Genomic DNA, 20,373 nt, shown 5'->3' on the forward strand with positions numbered 1-20,373 from the left:
CTTGGTAAATTAAATAATCTCAAGTTCCTTATCTTTAAGATAGTGACATAAATGTTGACCTCTTGTGGAAATGACAGGAGGGATGCAAATTGTCTCATGTCATAGGCCCTCCTATCAGCTGACATCTCAGTTCCACCTGTGGGCAGAGGTAGGAAAAATCCTGTTTCTGTTGTGTTGTGTGGTTCTGTTGTTTTCCAGAATCAGTGCTTGTGACACGTATCCTTTGCTCTGTCTGCAGTAGCCACATTAATTGTACCAGTTCTTGGCATTAGTGTGAATATTCTAGTATAGCAAATTGGGCAAATTCTGTCTGTAGCTGGGCAAGGTGCAAGTTTTGAAGTTCAGTTGTCCTGCCTCGGTTATATGGATTTCATCAATTTTATAGCTCCTTCTCTTTCTGTCCCTAATTTCCTTGCACATATCCTGCCTTCCTTCACAGGAATGATTATTTTATGCAATCCTTCCCAAAGGTAATGGATATTATATTCTCTGTATTGCAAAGAATGAGCTTTTTACACTTTCCAAGTTAGGATATTACTTAATGATGGACAGCTATATGGAAAATACTTTTTCATTTTTCATAGCCTTCTATGAAAATATCTGTTTTGCTCAATAGATGAACTCACTATTGAGGCTGTACCATGACTAACCTGTTTGAAAACATGCAAACACATATTCATCAATAACCTAACATTTTGCCAGGCACTGTAGAGCACACCTGTAATCCCAGCAGCTCAGGAGGTTGAGGCAGGAGGATCTTGAGTTCAAAGCCAGTTTCAGCAACAAAGAGGTGCTAAGCAACCTAATGAGATCCTGTCTTTAAAAATAAAATACAAAAAAGGGGTGAGGATGTGGCTCAGTGGTTGAGTGCCCCTGAATTCAATCCCTGGTACCCCACTCTTCCTCCCCCAAAAAGGAACCTACCAATGTGCTTGCCACTGGTAGACATTTTCACATTCATTATATCACTTAATCTGATTTATTCTTCTGGATATTCCATGGAAAGGGGCATTTAGGGATTATATAATAGGGATGGGGAAAGGAAGGCTCAACTATTTTTTAACTCTCATGGCCACTGCTTGTTTCAAATTTTGTTGCTGTTTTTGGGATGAATAAAATGGTCTTTAATGGTCAATACTTGGAAAAGGTACTTATATCATAGAAAGCACAAGAATAATTATGAAATCAACATGAATTATATTATTAGAAATAACATTGCATGCCAATAACGGACATTCCTATTTATGCAAAGAGCCCACTTTCAGGCCATGATGTTTGTGTAACATGACTCCATCAATATGAACCATGGACTCAGATGTGGATAGGATCTTCCCCAAGCCAATTCTTATTAGTTTAAGAACCACCAGTGCTAAGACACAACCTCAGTTGGCTGGGGTTTTCCAGCTCAGAGAGGATTTGACTGCTTTACAAGAAAAAAGTGATGCCATTGCTGTTTTACTGTTTTGAAATTTTCTTTCCTATGCACAATGGAGAAATACACTTACAAATCTAGAGGAAAGTTTGGTAATTTATTCTACAATCACATCATTTGGTCAAATTAAGTGCTCAAAAAATCAATCATTTTTAAAGAAACATTTTAAAATCAGGCCTCTAGAAATTTTCACATTTAAAATCATTGGTGTGGTTCAAAGATTCAGATATCCTAGCAAAGAACATTTTTTTGTTGTTCTCCTTCAACTTCCCTCCAGGTCATTTCCATAGATTCCAAGCTCTCATTGAACAATTCCTTTTGTCAAAAATAAGCAGTCCTCTTCCCAACCATACCCTGCCTTTGGTTGGGGGCATCCAAGAGTCCTGTCATTAAGAGCTATGGAATGCAGTCCTGCCTGGCATTCTCTGCAGGAAGTGTAAGAGAAACAGAAAGACCAGGGCTGTGATGAATCACCTCACCCTAACTTTTAGCTCCATGGAGCCAGGTTTCTCTTGCCTGAGGCAAGGTGACCCTTCATCAGTACATGTCAGACTGAGGAGCTGCTGAGAATATTGGGAGGTGCAGCTGCAAACAGAAGGAAAGTACTGAAAGCATAATTATGGAAAGGTTAAATAAATACCTCTCTCCTTCTCTCTCTCTCCCTCCCTCCCCCCACCCTCTTACCTTAATGCTACAAAGTTGCATTTGGAGTGGAACAAGCACTTAACACATAGTAAGTCAAAGAAGCATTCGTTTCCTACAAGTAGGACCTGGGCTCAGCAGGAAGGTTGCTCCCTTGACCACACAACCTTTATTTAAAAAGAAACTTCAATGACCAGAAACCTAGAAGTACCTGGAGTAATTTGGGGCTGCAAGGAAAAGAATGATGAAAAAAGTGCACTCAAAGCTCTCAGAGGTTCCTGGAAAAGATGAATGTAGTTTTAAATCATGGTTTCTTATTTCTTAGTCAGTGTGGGCCAGCAGGGAATTAAGCCAGCAAGATCTTTGGAGTCACTGGAAGAGCTTTGCTGGAAGAAGCAGCATCTGCTCACTCCTACCTCTTAGGGGGTTTAGAGTAAGCTTTAGAAGTCATTTGTTTATCTTGCTTCAAATACTGTCTTTATTTAAACAAAACAAAACAAAACAAAAAAGCCCCCATGTTTTAAAATGGAGGTCTTGATTTGGCTTGTTTGAGAATGTTCTTTTTTCTTTTACTTTTCTGCTTAAGAGATTGGGAGAGGCAGCAGGTTTGGTGACTATTAGAAGAAAACCTTTTCCCCAATATAAGAAACCAAGAGAAAAAAATGTCGGGAAGACCTTTTTTTTTTTTTTTTGTGGTGCTGGGGACCGAACCCAGGGCCTTGGACATACAAGACAAGCACTCTACCAACTGAGCTATCTCCCCAGCCCAGGAATACTTCTTGATAGTCTATGTTGTAACTGTTATATTTCCTGGAAGAATAAGCTGCCCTATAAATAATTGTAGTTATTTAAATCCAGAATACATGGCAAAACTGTACAAAGGAGGCAAAAACATATGGGGAATGTGGTGGCCAGTAAAATTTGCTCCATTGTTTGGGTCTAGAAAGAAAGCAGGATTAAAAACAGGAGGGAACAGGAGCTTAGGCCTAAAGTAGTGTGATAGAGTAGAATATTTCAAAAGTCTGTGGGGACTAGAGAAAATATGTTCTCAAGAAGAGAACAAAAATCTCTAAAGCAACAATGTAAAAATAGAGAGTTAGCAAATTAAAGGGGAGACATAACTAGCAATAGGAAGCATAAATTATAAATTTAGAAATTTGATAGATTAGCATTTTAATTTGAGAGAAATCATATGGTAAAAAAATTATTCAAGTACAGAATTTGAATGGATGATTTGATAAACTTCAAAGTACTTTAAAAGCTATTAAGGATCTACATTAAAAATAATCAAATATTCTAGCAAACCTTGAAGAGAACATATTGTATGATATAGAAATGTTTGAAGTCACAGAAGATTACTTCTCAAATCTATCTTTGAGGTAGAATAAGTCTAACACCCATAATTGGACATTTCCTATATCAATCTATAGGAAATTATACTTTGAAGAGTAGATTAAAAATTTTAATTAAAACTGGATACAGTGGCACACACATAAAATCCCAGAAACTTGGAAGCTGACGCAGGAGAAAGTAAGCTCAAGGTCAGACTCAGCAACTTAATAAAATTCTGTCTCAAAATAAAATAAAAAGGACTAAAGATATAGCTCAGTGGTAGAGCTCCCAGTTCAATACCCAGTAAACTCTAAAAATAATTAAGCATAATGCATCATAATCATGTAAAATTTGTCCCAGGAATGTAATGATCAAGGGATCAACTAAAGTATATTTATAATAAATAGAATCAAATTAATCTTTCTATGATTTCACCCATGTATATTGAAAAATAATTTTACAAGGTATTACTTTAAAATGAATTAAATTAAGTATAATACCTACAGAAAAATTAATATAGTTAAGCAATAAAAGTATTTCTTTTACAGTTAAAAATAAAATTAGAATATTTAATCTCTATGCACTATGGAAAAGTAGTATAGAGATTACATGTGAAGCCAAAGAAAAGCACAATAATGGAATAAATACAGCAAGCCATGCGATTTGCTACCCAAAACTTATGTGAGCAAGCATTCAAACACAAGCATTATTAATAACATTAAAATGTGAAACTATTCTATCATATTAACATGGGAAAATAAGTACTTCTCCTAAAAACCAGGAATGATTACAAATACATAATACACTAAAATGATCAGTGCTAGTAAAAATAAAGGCTCTAAACAAACTCTATTCCATGTTCTCAGCTATCATGACTCAAATTTTCCAACTTTCTGCTATTCATAAGTTATATATTCAGCAAGATCCTATTCAAGCACTGAAAATATATTTTAGGGAAACACAATAATCCATTCTAAATGTAGTCTAGAAAAGTAATTGTCCTAGGATAAGGTGCAATAATTAATATGGATAAATGAGATGGAGGTGAGGATATATTTTCCCTACTAGAAATCTAAACATCAATATACTATATTGTTAGGGTAATTTAAAGGAATTGATTAGCAAAGAAGAAACCATGTTCTATATTTTCTATTATCAACATAGTTTATTTTTCACATATTTTAAAAGTAAAACAAAACTAGAAAATATCATCTGACAAAGATAGAGACAAAGATAAGAGACAGACAGAGAGAGTAACATCTTAGCTGTTACTCCCTTGAAAAGCCCTTAGGACCTCATTAGAGGCATTCAAAGTCTTAGTCCCCATTGTACATTACTTTTCTGATTCTCTTTATTCCACTGTATAAGAGAAGAGATCTCTGTTTTTCTTGTGAATGCAAAGCAAGTCCCAAAAAGGACCAAGTAATAAATTTTGGGTTATATTTTTACTAAAGTGCTAGGCTAGATGGGTACTGCCTTTGGAAAAGCTCCAGCAGACCATGCCCAGCCACTTGCCTTCCACACACACAAAAATAATGATAATAATAATAATAATAATAATAATAATAATAGTAATAGTAATGGTAAAGTAAGACATGAATGTATTTATTTAGCATAACCATACTGGGAAACAGAGGAATTAGTAGAACATTAATTCCTATTTTCAAGGAGGTAGCAGAGGCTTGGGGTTAAATAGGGGATCATAGAAAAGTATGGGTAGCAGTGAGAGGTGTGCAGTGTGCAAGGTAAAGCAGTCTTGGTCAGACTACAGTTGATCATTCTTATTGATAAAAAAGTTGCTGCTACCTGGTGCTTGTCACAGGCTGTTTATCACTTCATACCCGCTATCCCTGGAATTGAAGATGACTGTGGGGAGACTGACTCATAGAAAAACTTGGGGATACAGAAAAATACAGGGTCTCAAAAGAAAAATTCATGTGAACCATTAGAATGCAGGTTCATGCAACCATGAACCTTTGGAATGCAGAACAAGCACCTCATGATCAACCCAGTTGATGCCCTTGGCCTGGATCCTTGACCTCAAAAAGTAACATAATATGAGAACAATGAGCAAGTGTTAGAAAAACTGGCATGAAATCCTGTAACTCTTCCATGACTTTACCTAGAGTTCAGCCCCTAGATACTGTTCCGCTATAAATATTAACTCCCCAAAACAAGAGTTTACTGTTTCTCAGTCTTGAGATGTTGAGCATCCCTCCTTTGAATCTGTATTCCTGGTTTTACCACAGATGTGCTTCTTACTTTTGACATAGTCCACATTCCCCTGGAATGTTTTTCTGCTTTGCTAAGTAAATCTCTGTGCCTCTAATTGATGTCTCCATAAATTCATTTCTGTGTCATTTATCAAGAACCACCCTTGTCCTGAGTTGAGGATATCTGGAAACTCCTCGGACCTCCTACAGTAACAAGAGAAAGGGCAAATTAGAAAGTCTAGATGGAGTTAGGCCTTTGAGTTTAGTACAATTACTGAAGATGTCTAGGCACCACTGTGGTTGTCTAAAATAGGATGTCATAAAAGCCATCAGCTGATAATTTTTTGATTTGGTTATCACTATAAATCTTGAAAAATATCTTAGTTACTCTTAGTGTCTTCAGCATTAACAGGGAAGAATCACTTGCTTTAGACAAATACTGAAATCATGAACATGTCTACTGTAGAATTGAGCAAAATTTAAGGTGCTAAAGATAGTATTACCCCTGGGACATCTAGAGTCTCAAGAAAAGAATCAGTGCTTTTAGCAAAAGTAATCTCTAAGTCCCCATTGCAATATTAAATTATAAAAATGTATCCACAATGTGGTAAAGAAATGATGTGGTATGATAGTCATTACTTTTTTGTTGATTGTCAATTACTACTGGGGTCCTAGGCTAGAGGTCTGACTCTGGAGCTCCAACATATCAGGTCTGGTCACTCAACCCAAAAACAAAGAGAAATGGTAATGAAGAAAAGTAAAAAAATTTTAATCAGTGTAGCTACACCAAAAAGACAAGAGAACATTCTTAGCCCAGTCTTTGGGGGCCTGACAGTGACTCTGAGGTTTATAAAAAGGGATATAAGGGAAAGGGTTGGGGGTTTGCATAGCTAGAGGTTTTGCACAGCTGTGAAAGCAGGTGAACCTCATAGGTACAGTCTGGTCCATTGATATTTTATGATTGGTCAGGTGAGGGCCTTGAAGAAAGTTGCTGTTGCCCAGGAAGGTATCTTCAAGTCATGACAAGGTGTTTATAAATAAAACATGTTTTTCCTGGAATTCAAGGTGACTCAGAGTATAGGATATGGATGCAAACTAGGGACAATGATATGGAGTCTAAAGTCATAGATCCTGCTTTTAGTCACCCATTCGATACTTGCAGGCAAAAGTAGATTCTAAGTCCTTATTATATGAACAGTTTACTTTATAACTTCCAAGTGAACTTTACTTTTTTTTCCCCGTAAAGAGCGTATCATGCCAATTTATTATAGAATGCAGTTAAAAAAATATTTTGAGGTTAGCCCCTCCAGTTTAAAAGCACTTAAACACTTGAACAGCTATGCAATGATCTCTCCCTTACCGGTTCCCTCCTACCAAGTACTCCGAAGAGGATATTGAGAACATTTGATCCATTTCTTGTTATAAACAAACAAAGAAGTTATTGTAAACATATTTGCTTTCTAAAGAAAACCATCTTCCAAATTTCCAAAGCAGGCACTGTTACTTGGCATCAGATATTTCAGAATGACAGACTGTTATGGTATTGTAAGACCAACTAGAAAAAAATTACAAATGTTCATCTAGTGTAACAATTCCACCAGGAATTATGGGGAAAGGCACTGCATCCCTCTCATATAAACACACATCTACTACACACTTACATGCTTTGAGTTCATCCTGTCAAACACATGGACAGCTTTTCTACAACAAAAGATTCACAGGTAGGTTAATACGTCTTACACTATCCTTCCACTGCCAGGTTTCTTCACCCAAGAGTACAATGGGATGGATATATGCTATCAACTCTATTTATAAGTTGATGTTTCAGTGGGATGAAAACCAACTATCTCAACCAAAATGACTTTTGGTTATGATTCATGTACAGAAACCACTACATAAAAGAAACAATGGAGACCAATATCCAGCCCAAACACCTAAACAAAAATTTCTCACCTGCTAAAAACTGGCAGTGAAACTGCTATTCTTTGAATTGTATAAGTTACTGTACAGAGGAATTCAGATCAATGTCTTTTGCAGAAGCACAAGTTACGTGTTGCACCAGACAGGATGAGACTGGATTCTAGGTGCAATTCCACAAGCGGATGTTGTTGCAAAGAGCTGAAGATCTGGAAGGTGATAGTTTTCCAATGCTCTCCTAGCTTCCCCAAAGATGGAAAACAACAATGGTGCAACTTCTTACATGAACAAAGGATAGTCTTGAAATCAGTAATATACATGCACAAACACTTGGAGATGAGGGAAGGAGTGAGAGTGAGATGCTATAGTTCCACATGGAGCTGTGGTTGTTTCCACAGTCTTTCTGCACTAGACACTAGGTGGCTTTGTGTGAGGCCCCTTCCTACTAGTTGGGGCTGTGCCTTGTACACTGACTAGAAGAGGAAAGCACTCCCTGGACCCACTGCTCAACCTACCCTAGATGAAAACAGAACCTACCAGAAAAGAACAAATACAAGACACTATCATTATTGGTTTTCTCAAGATGTCCCCAAATGTCCTTGTGCGATCACAGTAAACTCAGTGATTGGATCAAGACATTCCTGGGTGCCAGGGACGTGGACTGAGGTGCAGCATCAGAACAAGGAGACTAAGCCTTGATTCTCTTTCTGAGCAACATGAACTGGAATTTATGCCACAGTGGTCACAGCTGCCACCTCCAAAGTTGTGACCGGCCCCTTCCACAGTAAAAGATTCCTCTCGTGAGTATGACTGAGAACACTTCTTCACCCGGTGCCAGTTCAGCTCAGGTGGATGCGTGTGTACTCCAGCCTTCTCCTCTGGATGATTTTGGGCTTGGGTCTCTTCATCCTATCTATCTCCTCCTCTTCCTCCTTCTCCTGATCCCTCTCACACGTGGACTACAACACTGGGGGTGGTGTCAGTCGCTGCATGCAGTTCGTACTTCTCTCCTGGCCCAAGCTTGGAGATAGCATATAAAAGATCATAATTTATGACTGGAGTAGCGTCTTCCACTTGATTCCAACCAGTGGGCAGAGAGGCAGGCAGCGATATCAGGAACTGTTTGTCTGGATTGGGTGTAGCCAGGCGTGAACTTTCTATGTGTAAAGTCTGAGCAAAATATAACTTCATTTCTTTCCCAAGAAACTCAGTCTTATGCAACTGCAGTCTGGCATCGGCTGCAGATAAGGGGCTGCTGAAGTTTATTGGGACATGTTTGAAGTTCTTAAAATACTGAAAGGTGATATCCTTGTCATATGTCCTAAAGAGGGATTCAAATTTGACCCGGCAGAGGCAGTCCAGGAACACGCGCGGGTCCACGTGGCAGGCGATGGTGGAGCTGAGCAGGTCCTGCAGGTCCACCTCCTCCATCTCGCAATTAATGAAGCTGCTGTGCAGCCCTCCTCTGCCACAACCGCCCTGGAGAAGGGCTCAAAGGGCTGCAGCATCACCCCGGGCGGCACCCACGCCTCCGCCGCCTCAGCCGCTGCCCCCAGCCGGGTGGCCACGCTGGCCTCCATCCCCAGGCTCCAGCCCATGTGCCCCTGTGCGCCACTGCCCACTGCATCAGGCTGGAAGCCAAGCGCTTTCCCCTCCATGCGGCTGCCGCTGGCTCCAGTTAACTCCCTCCAGTTCCAGAGGCTGTTGGCCGCAGGCTGTCACCAAGGTTCCTGGGGATGTGGCCTCCAAGCGCTTGCCTGAACTTCACTTTTGAAAAAAAAAATCAAAATCTTAATATGGAGGGTTTTTTTCAATAACATAGGAGGTAAATATTACAATGCTATACAGCAGAATCCAGAAAGCCACACATGCATAATGTTTTATTTTTATATATAATTATACTTCTAAATTTATGCATTTAAATTTGTTTTGATGTTTCAATAGTAAAATAGTTTAAATGGTTAAAAATACATCTAATAACAAGATAATAGTTATTTTAAAATTTATACTAGGAATTTTTAGTATACATATTGAGATTTACTATGAAGCCATAATTTAGTGAGGCATTTTGACACAAATGAAAATTTCCCAAATAATACTACACAGAAAACATGTTACTGATAAAAATCTAAGTATTTTAATAACCACAATACAAATAAAATTTCAAAATGAGGAATTACCTATAAAGGCAAATATAAAACAAGGAAAGATTAACAAAATCAAGTAATAAAGATCAAACCCAAATATCTTCACATTCAACATCATCACTTTAATATAAACTTATGTTCTAATATAAAATGATATGGAAGAAAGTACTTTCAATATTTATGAAAATTATAAATATCTCTAATTTGCTATTAACTCCTTCAAATAGATTACAAAAGACAAATAATAGAACTGTAAACATAGAATGTAACTATGCAATTGAGATAAGAAAAATGAAAATGGCAACTAGACTATTGAACAATAATATAGGTAATATGAAAATAGTATTCAAAAATAATATTGATGGAAATAAAGACTAGGAAGGAATTTATGGGGAAAAAATTATGTATATTCCCAGTACTGGTGGTTGAACCCAAAGCCTTACATATGCTAGGCAAGTCCTCTATCACTAAACTATATTCATGGCCAATTTTTCTTTTTATTATGTTTTGAGACAGGACCTCAGGTTGCCTAGGATGGCTTTCAACAACTTGTGATCTTCTTGCTTCAGGCTCCAAAGTAGCAGGGGTTGCAAGCATGTGCTCCTGTGTTTGGTTCCAAATTACACTTTTATGCAATAATTCATGTCTTATTATTTATGCAAAAATATGTTGAATTTTTCTACAAAATATGTTTGAATGTTTGTCAAACCTGTTTCAATAGTAAAATAGTTTAAATGGTTAAAAATACATCTAATAACAAGATAATAGTTATTTTAAAATTTATACTAGGAATTTTTTAGTATACATATTGAGATTTGCTATGAAGCCATAAAATTTAGTGAGGCATTTTGATTATGTATAGTATTTTATAATGCTGGTCATATATATATCCAAACATTTATGTATGGGTAAATTGAAGATTTAGAGAACAGTCCAATACTACCCTTACTTTTGACATCTACTGGAAGTTCAGAAGTTTGTTGCAGAGCAAGACCTTTCAAGGAGGCAGAGTGATCACAGATGTCTTTAGTCACTGGTTCTTGCAACCACACTGGAAAAATTTCAGGCTTAGAATAGCAGGCATAACTTTATTAGGAGGTATAATTAAAGGGAAAAGGGTACGCACGGTAGACCCAGTTTGTAGAAAATTATCCTCTTTATTCTCATGTTCCTACATGATGCTTGGTTAGACAGACATTATTTGTGAACAAATGTCCTCAGTCTGCCGACCTCCACAGGAGACCACCTCTTGTGGTCATATGCAACAAAGCCCCCACCATATGGGGCTGCAAATTAGTGCAGCCACTCTGGAAAGCAGTGTGGAGATTCCTTAGAAAACTTGGAATGGAACCACCATTTGACCCAGCTATCCCACTCCTTGGCCTATACCCAAAGGACTTAAAATCAGCATATTACAGAGATACAGCCACATCAATGTTCATAGCTGCTCAGTTCACAATAGCCAGATTGGGGAACCAACCTAGATGTCCTTCAATTGATTAATGGATAAAGAAACAGTGGTATATATACACCATGGAATATTACTCAGCCATGAAGAATGATAAAATTATGGCATTTGCAGGCAAATGGATGAAACTGGAGAATATCATGCTAAGTGAGATAAGCCAATCTCAACAAACCAAAGGAAGAATGATATCGCTAATAAGTGGATGATGACACATAATGGGGGGTGGGAGGGGTTAGTGTTGGGGTTGGAGTTGGGTTTAGGGAGGGGGGCAGGAATGGAGGAAGGAAGGACTGTATAGATGGAGGGGAAGGGTGGGAGAGGAGGGGGGAAGGGAAAAAATGGCAGAATGAATCAAACAACATTACCCTATGTAAATTTATGATTACACAAAGGGTATGCCTTTACGCCATGTACAGACAGAGAAACAACATGTATCCCATTTGTTTACAATAAAAAAAAAAAAGCCCCCACCATAAATGACTTCACTGGGTCTCTAGCATGGCATCAGATCCCAAAGTAAACAAAGATATTCTTATTGAAGAGAAAACTATGTTTTTGTCTGTCACATCAAGCTTGACAACCCAAGTAAGCCTGACACACTTCATAGTTTTCAAAATTAAAACAAGACTCTAACAAGAATATATAATATGTATAGTTATACTTTATTTAATTCATCAATTAATGAGTGAACCAAGGAAATTGAAATTCTGATTCTAAAATTATTTCAGAAATGGGGTTTTATAAATTTATCAGAAAATGTGGTCAGAAAAATATTATTACAAGAAGACTGCTTTTAGCTAGAATTGAATAATGTTCTCTATAACAATAAAACTATACTCTTCTGGGCTCATCTTTCTTATCATAAACAAATATTTAATATATCCAATCACTAAAAAAATAGTAAATGACCAAGAAAAGTATTATTCTCCAATAATTAAATAATTCTGGAATCAATTTATAAATAATGCCCCAGTATAATAGAAAGATTACTTGATATATTCTCTTGGACTTACTTCCAGTTTCTCAATTATTTTCTACTTAAGGGCATTTGAAAGTATTTATAGTGCAATTAATATTAATTAATTATCTAGAACACTATTCCTAAGAAAAATCTTTTACATACAAGTATACTAAGACATTAGATGAAACTTTTTTCTTAATATTCTGAGGTTTGAAATCAAAAGGTACATATTACAACAATGAGAAGAACACGTTTTTAGGTCTGCTTGTGTTTTTTTTTTTCTTTTAGGTCTTTGACCAAGTTTTCCATGAGAACTGCTAATATAATATTAGTAAGTGCTTCTACCAAGAATTCATAAACAATTAGGGGAAAAAATGATGAGAAATTGCTGTAAATATGTTCACCATGGAGGTAGTTATATGCTAAAAATGATCTGGCCACTGTTTAGACATCAAATAATCTTTTAAAACAGTGAAATTGTTTATTTTCATTCTTGCTAGCATTGATAATAACTTTAATTAATAAAATTCTGCTATTTTGTAAAAATTCAAAATCAAATGAGAAATGACACTAATTTAAATTTTATTAAGGAATGATAACTTCATTGATTTAATATAATTTTAGGACACTTTTTGAAAATGCTTTTATCTCTTAATCCTGGAATTATTACTCTGTGTACTTCATAAGGCAGAGTATAGTGGAATTTATTATTATTATTATTATTTTTTAATTGGAGGAATTATTTTTTTCTTTTTTTTTGATTGTAAACAAATGGGATACATGTTGTTTCTCTGTTTGTACATGGAGTAAAGGCATACCATTTGTGTAACCATAAATTTACATAGGGTAATATTGTTTGATTCATTCTGTTATTTTTCCCTTCTCCCTGCCCCTCCCACCCCTCTTTTCCCTGTATACAGTCCTTCCTTCCTCTATTCTTGCCTCCCCTTTCATCCCCCATTTTGTGTCATCATTCGCTTATTAGTGAGATCATTCGTCTTTTGGTTTTTTGAGATTGGCTTATCTCATGTAGCATGATATTTTCCAATTTCATCCATTTGCCTGCAAATGTCATAATTTTATCATTGTTTATGGCTGAGTAATATTCCATTATATATATATAAAACACAGTTTCTTTATCCATTCATCAATTGAAGGACATCTAGGTTGGTTCCACAATCTGGCTATTGTGAATTGAGCAGCTATGAACATTGATGTGGCTATATCTCTGTAGTATGCTGACTTTAAGTCCTTTGGGTACAGGCTGAGGAGTGGGATAGCTGGGTCAAATGGTGGTTCCATTCCATGCTTTCAGAGGAATCTACATACTGCAATGTGAAGAGAGAGCCTACAGAGTGGGAGAAAATCTTTGTCACTCATACTTCAGATAGAGCACTAATTTCCAGAATATATAAAGAACTCAAATATCACTACATCAAGAATACAAATAATCCAATCAACAAATGGGCTAAGGAAACGAACAGACACTTCACAGAAGAAGATGTACAGGCAATCAACAGATACATGAAAAAATGTTCAACATCTCTAGTAATAAGAGAAATGTGAATCAAAACTACCCTAAGATTCCATCTCACCCCAATTAGAATGGCAATTATGAAGAACACAAGCAACAACAGGTGTCAGTGAGGATGTGGGGAAAAAGGTACACTCATACATTGCTGGTGAGATTGCAAATTAGTGCAGCCACTCTGGAAAGCAGTATGGAGATTCCTCAGAAAGGAATTATTTTTAAAACCTTTGTATTGTGAACTTGCAATCCTCCTGTCTCAGCCTCCTGAGTCTCTAGGATTACATGCGTGCAACATGGAAACACATTCACCTACAAATTTTAATCTTATTTTCCTCAAGATAAAATAACTGAATGAAACAAAACCACTACTAACTAGTAAAGACAATCTAAAACAATTATGACTGCAGTTAGTTTTCTTCTCTTTGGAAAACTTCCTAGGGTGTTATTCTATCTCAAGACTTTATCTGCCTTTCCATCCCCAAATTTACAAACTCTAAGTGGTATTAATGGCTATGATAGTTCTCAGAAAAAACTCAATGGTTTATTCCCTGGACTATCATTCTTTAGTTTATAGACTTGCTGAAGTTACTCCCTATACTTTAGAATTTTGCTTTTTTCTTGCCAGAAATGTTTTCCTTCATTGATTATACTAGAAAAAAAAAAAAGTAACATTACAGGGAAGCTTTCATTAGACATTCCCAATCAATAAAAATGGTTAGAGAAAAACATGAATAGAAGCCATGGTAAATACCTTAGGTGAGAGCATAAGGGTGGCACAAAGAAAATTACGCATTAAAACCATGAAGAGGTTCTGTTAGATTCAATGTAAATTACATGGGACCAAGGAACCAAATCAAACTCTAGATCATAAATTCATTTTATCCTTCATCTTAGTCTATTTGAACTGCTGTAACAAAATACCATAACATGGGTCATCTAAAAAACAAAAACTATTTCTCACAGTTCTGGAGTCTGGGAAGTCCATTATCAAGGCACCTGAAGATTCAGTATCAGGTGTTAAGTCAGTTTCCTCAAGATGGTGGCTTCCTGTGTCTTCACCTGTTAAAAGGGGCAGAGGGATTTTTGTGGAGCTACTTTTAGAAGAACACTAATCTTATTCCTGAAGATTAGATCTATAGGACTTAATTATCTCCCAAATATATTGCCTCCTTACATTGTTATCTTGGAGGTCAGGATTTCAGCATGTAAAAGAAGTTAAAAATATTCACCATATGCCATTTATGTAGTAAACATACAAAAAGGTACAGGAGTGTATGTTTCAAATTATAATACTATCTCTCAGGATGGTAATAATATAGGGTATGTAGAGAGAGTGGAATAATTTCTATCAATTAATTTTTGTAATTGACAATATAGTTCAAATCATTCATCATTAAGAAACTACAAATCAAAACAATAAAACACCACTGTCCACTTATTGTGATGGCTAATATTGATGATAGGTAACAAAGAGATGTGTGTGGTGGGAATATGAGGTCAAGGGGATAATTCTCTAAACTGAACCTACTCTGCTGACCCTCCCTCCCCCCACCATGATTTTTTCAAAAAAGTCAATTTACCTGCAGCCCTTCCTCGCTCAAATCAATAGGATATGTTACATTCCTCAGCAAGCAACCTGTTATCTGCAGGAGAAATGCAGACCCAAAAGCTCCTTCCTGCCAATAAGAAGAACACAAGCTAGGAATTTGTGTCTGTAAGGAACAAGGCTATAGCTATTTCTCCCCTGATTCTGATCCCTCCCCACACACCACATTATAATCTAGATTGCTAACTTTCTTGTCAGTCATTGGTCCAATTAGCCTGCAGGCTTTCACTATTTAAGGGCAATTCTCCTCTCCTGCTCTTTGCTCCCTTTTCTTTCTTTCACTTTTATTCTCATTCTCACTTGCTCTCAGTCTCTTACTCTTTCTATTTTGCCCTTAAGAGCAGACACTCTGACTGCTAATAAAGTTTCTTGTGTGAGTTCCTGAGTCCAGAGTGGTTTGTTTTGAGTAATTAATTTTCCACAAAATTGAAAGAGAGATTCATTTTAAAGTAAGCCTACCTCAGATATATTATCAAATGTAATTAGAGGGCTGGGGATAAACCTGTGATAGAGCACTTACCTAGCATGTGCAAGGCCCTGGATTCAATCCCCAGCATCGCAGATTATTAACTAATTAAAAATTTTTAGAAAGGAAGTCATAGAAATATTAGGATTTTTTACAATAAAGCAGGAAAAGAATTTTAAAAACTAAATGAAATGTGATTAAAGGGAATGATTTTGTTCAGATACTTGTGAATCCAGATACAACCTGCATTGGTAGAACTATGTAATGATCTTTCATGATACTTAATTTTACTTCTTCTGTGCAGATACATAAGACAGCGATCTATGTATAAATACATAAGAAAACAAACTAATTAGTTAAAATTTCCCTTGCTTTTACTGAAGGATTTCTAGGAGTCTGTATGTTTCCATGATCTGTTTTAAGTACATGTATCCTTTCCCTGTATTTGATACAATAAAATAAGAAAACAACCCTTTCTTGCTAAGTGTTTGGCATTATTTTTCTAATTTTTCTTTTTGCATTATATGAAGTCAGTTTTATTCCTTTAATGTATCATTTTCTTTCTTATTGGAAACATTTTATGTTTAAAAATGAATTTACTAAGGAACTTTTGTAACTCATTTGTTCCAAATTAAAAATATTTTGTTTTAAAAGTAAATTTTACTTTCTTAAACATTTTTAAATATGTACTATTCACTAAAGTATATTCACATTGTCATGCAATAGATCCAGAACTTTTTTTATCTTGCAAATCAGAAACACCATAACCATTAAACAACCCTCCTTTTCCGCTTCCCCAGTAATCATCATTCTACTTTCTATTTCTATAAATTAACTCTTTTATGTACTACAGTCCACCTTTATGCATGGTTTCACTTTCTGAGGGTTCAGTTTATCGAGGTGAGTTCAACTTTCATTGCTATGAAACAGCCAGTGCCACATGGAGAGAGGCAGCCCCAGTCCATTGGCCAGTATCACTTGTAGCTGGTCACCACACTGCTGTTCCATGAGTCTGCCTCAGCAGTAGGCAGTCAATATTAGTATGGGTCTTGGTGTTATCCAGTGCTGTGATTGTCTCACTGTGTTTTGGACTTGGGGCATGCCACAACCTGAAAACATTCATTCTTACAGACATGGCATTGGATCATTAGGAAGGTTCATACTCCTGGACAACAGTCAAGTTACCATGGAAGTGACCACTGGACCTAGGTTAACCTCAGGGCCAGGACTTGAGGGACTAACTACGGTTTTTAGGTAGTTAAAAAAGACATGCAGAATACCACACCAACCGTGGTGTTGCTAAAAAAAATAAAAATTAAAAAATTGAAAAAAAAACCTTACAATTGGATTGCCCTCTAATACTGAAACAGGGATAATATATCATCAGATTTGTAGCAAACCTGGATTTAGGGAACCATTAAATGCTATAATAGCCAAAGGAACTACAGGATCAGAATAAATTAGCAGTCTGCTTAGAATTTGTGGAAAGGCACAAACCAAGCCTAATTATACAGATTGCAATAAAAATCACATCCCTCAGTGTGTAGATGGCACTACACACCAATAAATAGAAAGAACTTTCAAGTAAATATGACTTCATGTAACCATTAAAATAAAGCACCAGATAATGAAGAAGTATCAATAAATTAAATCCTTTTTGTCAATGTAGAATTTAAAAATTATTGTTTTTGGGAAAATAAGATTCAAGAAAAAACAATAAAGATCTTATACTCCACATCAGTAATTATCAGGTAAATACAAATCAAAATCAGAATGAGATATCATTTTACTCCAGTAAGAATGGCTATTATAGAAAACCTATAATGAACAAGAATTGGTGAGGATGTAGAGAAAATGAACACTTGCATAGTATTGGTGGGAATGTACATTAGCATAACCATTATGGAAAATGGTAAATTAAGCATTTTCAAAAAGAATTAAACACTGAGGGTTTGGGGATATAGCTCAGTTGGTAGAGTGCTTGCCCAACAAGCACAAGGTCCTAGGTTCAACTCCCAGCACTGAAAAAAAAAAAAAAAAAAAAAAAACAAGAATTAAACATTGAGCTACCATATTATAGTAGTGGTCTGCTGGGGTAAAAAGTAGTGAGTGGAGTGGTTTCTTAGCTTGTGGCCTGCTGGGGTAAAAAGCAATTCCTCTGAAGCATTGCCCTAGGCTGTATGGTCCTCCTACCCTAAAGACTCTCCCTCTGCCTGAACCCCAGGGGTACTAGCTTCTCACTCAAGAACAAGGATCAGGGACCTATACACACTAGGTCATAATTTCCACTTGCAGTTAATTATACACTGCAGTGTGACTTTATTCCCTATAGAATTCAGCTAATGAAACAATTTTATTACTAATTACTTCATCCTAACTTCCTCTTTCACAATATATATGCCCCTTCATGAGGAATATAATCTAACTTCCACCACTTAGAAATGAACATATGCCTCATATCACAAGTTGAATCCTGTTTGTTTTCATACTATAGCACCGCCCTTCTTTAGCATTTCCCTGTATCTTCACTTCCTTATCCCTAAGCAAGAAAATTGAGTGATTTTTATGATATTATTTAACGTTGTGTTTTTCATCCTGATTGCTAGAACTCCAGTGTAGCTACATTTAATATTTATATTTGAATTTGAATGATGTTTTCTAATAATGTCTCAGAATTAACAGATTTTTTTTTCTAAACAGATTTTCTCATGTGAGACACATTTTGAGCTACTGATAACAAACTTAGTAATACATCGATTGGAGTTCGTGTTTACATTGCTATTTCTGTACTATTAAATTGTGGAACAACTGCTAGGATGGCTATTGATTACGATTTGTACTATTATAGTACAACCAGGAAAAAAATCAGTCTTACAAAACAGGACTGATACTCAAATGCTGATGTTAAATTGTGTCCATGAGTCCCATCATGCAGGTGCATGTCAGGGCCCAGGAGAGTCAGGGCACACTGACCTGTCTCTCACCACCTGCCCACAGCCAGAAAAATGGAATTAAGGGCAGAGCCAAAGTTCGAGACTCAAATTCTAACCAATAGCTTGTGTAGTTCTCCAAATCGTCTTTAGCATAAATTTGGACCAATAGTGATGCTACTTTTTCCAAACCCTGATTAGCATAAATTTGGACCAATAGCATTGACCCAAGCACCATATTTACCCCTGTAGTTGCACATTCAAGCGGCAAACTGCTGTGGGATATGTGAGGTGATTTTTTTTTTTTTTTTGCACGCATGTGGGGAGCAGGGATTGGACCCAGGGACATTAACTACAGAGACCTTTGGATTCGGAAGACTTGAACCATGCAAGAGAAAATTGGTCATGAGCTTCCGAGGTCTGCTATTAAGAGCTGCTTGACTGCCAGGGTTTGCAGCTTCCACGGAACCCACCTGCCTATGGAAGGAAGAAACTCTCCTTTGGACACAGGGACTTTTTAGAGAGGTATGTGTACTTATTCACACGTATCAATGAAAATGAGACTTGTTGATATGGAAGGTTGAATAATGAAGTTTTCAAAAGTGATGCCAGAATCTACTTTTCATGGAATACCAGATAATCTCATGGTAGAGTTTAGCGTAGGTTGCATGCTTCAGACTAGATCATAGGTTCATTGGTTTGGTGTTCTCTTTCCTCTTAAAAGAAACAATATTTGAAAGGGCTTCAACATTAACATAATGTAAGAAAGCTAACAAATTCAGATTTTGTTCTCAGAGCAGAAGGAAATGAGCTAAAGGTTGATCAGTAAGGGGGACAGATGGCTGTAATACTTACTCAGGTAATTTGAGAGTTGGGTTTGGTGTGACAGTAGAGAGGTAAGTAGAAGGAAATTGCAGTTACCCCAAGGAAGAATCTGGGCACAAATACACAAAAATAAAAATATTGAGATACTTTCTAGCGGTCTTACGGCTGTAACCTGCTTGTAGATTGGTTGTGCACATGAATTAAAAGATAAATTAGGAATTCTTTAATTAATGAATTGAGTAAGTTTTAGCAGCAAGATTGAAGATATTACTATAAAAATGTAGTAGAGAGTGCTTTAGTCGATAAAGAATAGTATAACAATGTCCTGTGTTTAGGTGCAGAAATGAAAACGAAAACGAAAACGTGTCCTCTAGAAATTTGAGCCATGAAAATTTTAGTGGAGAGATGCTGATGAAAGTTTAAAGAGTAAAGGAATAGAATTGAAGAACATGTGTGCAAGTTGCTATTTCTGTAATTATTTGAGGGAAAAATAAGCAACAGATGTTAGAGGGAGAAAAGTGGCAAAATGAGAAAAATACATGGAATGGAGGATGATTTTATTTTGCTGAAATTAGGATTGGAAAGGAGAGGGTATCACAGGGTTAGTGAGAAATAATTAAATAAGTAAATATCAAACTCCCAGAAACAATACCAAATATAGAAGAAGAGATGAAACTTCATCATAGGAAACTTTAAATTTAATTCTCATATTTTTTATTCCATGTGAACTAAGGAGTATTATTCTCTAAGGACAATTATTGAATTCATGAAAAAAGTCTTTGTTTTGAAGGTAATTGAGAGGATTTGAAGAGCTGATTCTGCATGTAGAAAAATTTGAGTAGAAATGCGGGACTTTTTAAGTCATTTTCTTTACTCAATATTATTTCCTTTAATATATGTCCT

At 36.3% G+C, this 20,373-nt stretch overlaps 1 pseudogene; it reads right to left on the minus strand.

The window, feature by feature from the left end:
- Positions 1–8,375: 8,375 nt before the first annotated feature.
- LOC124985303 (calcipressin-1-like) lies at positions 8,376–9,116 on the minus strand (annotated as a pseudogene).
- Between the last annotated feature and the right edge of the window lie 11,257 nt (positions 9,117–20,373).

This window comes from Sciurus carolinensis, chromosome 5 (assembly GCF_902686445.1).
Source record: "Sciurus carolinensis chromosome 5, mSciCar1.2, whole genome shotgun sequence".
NCBI classification, from domain to species: domain Eukaryota; kingdom Metazoa; phylum Chordata; class Mammalia; order Rodentia; family Sciuridae; genus Sciurus; species Sciurus carolinensis.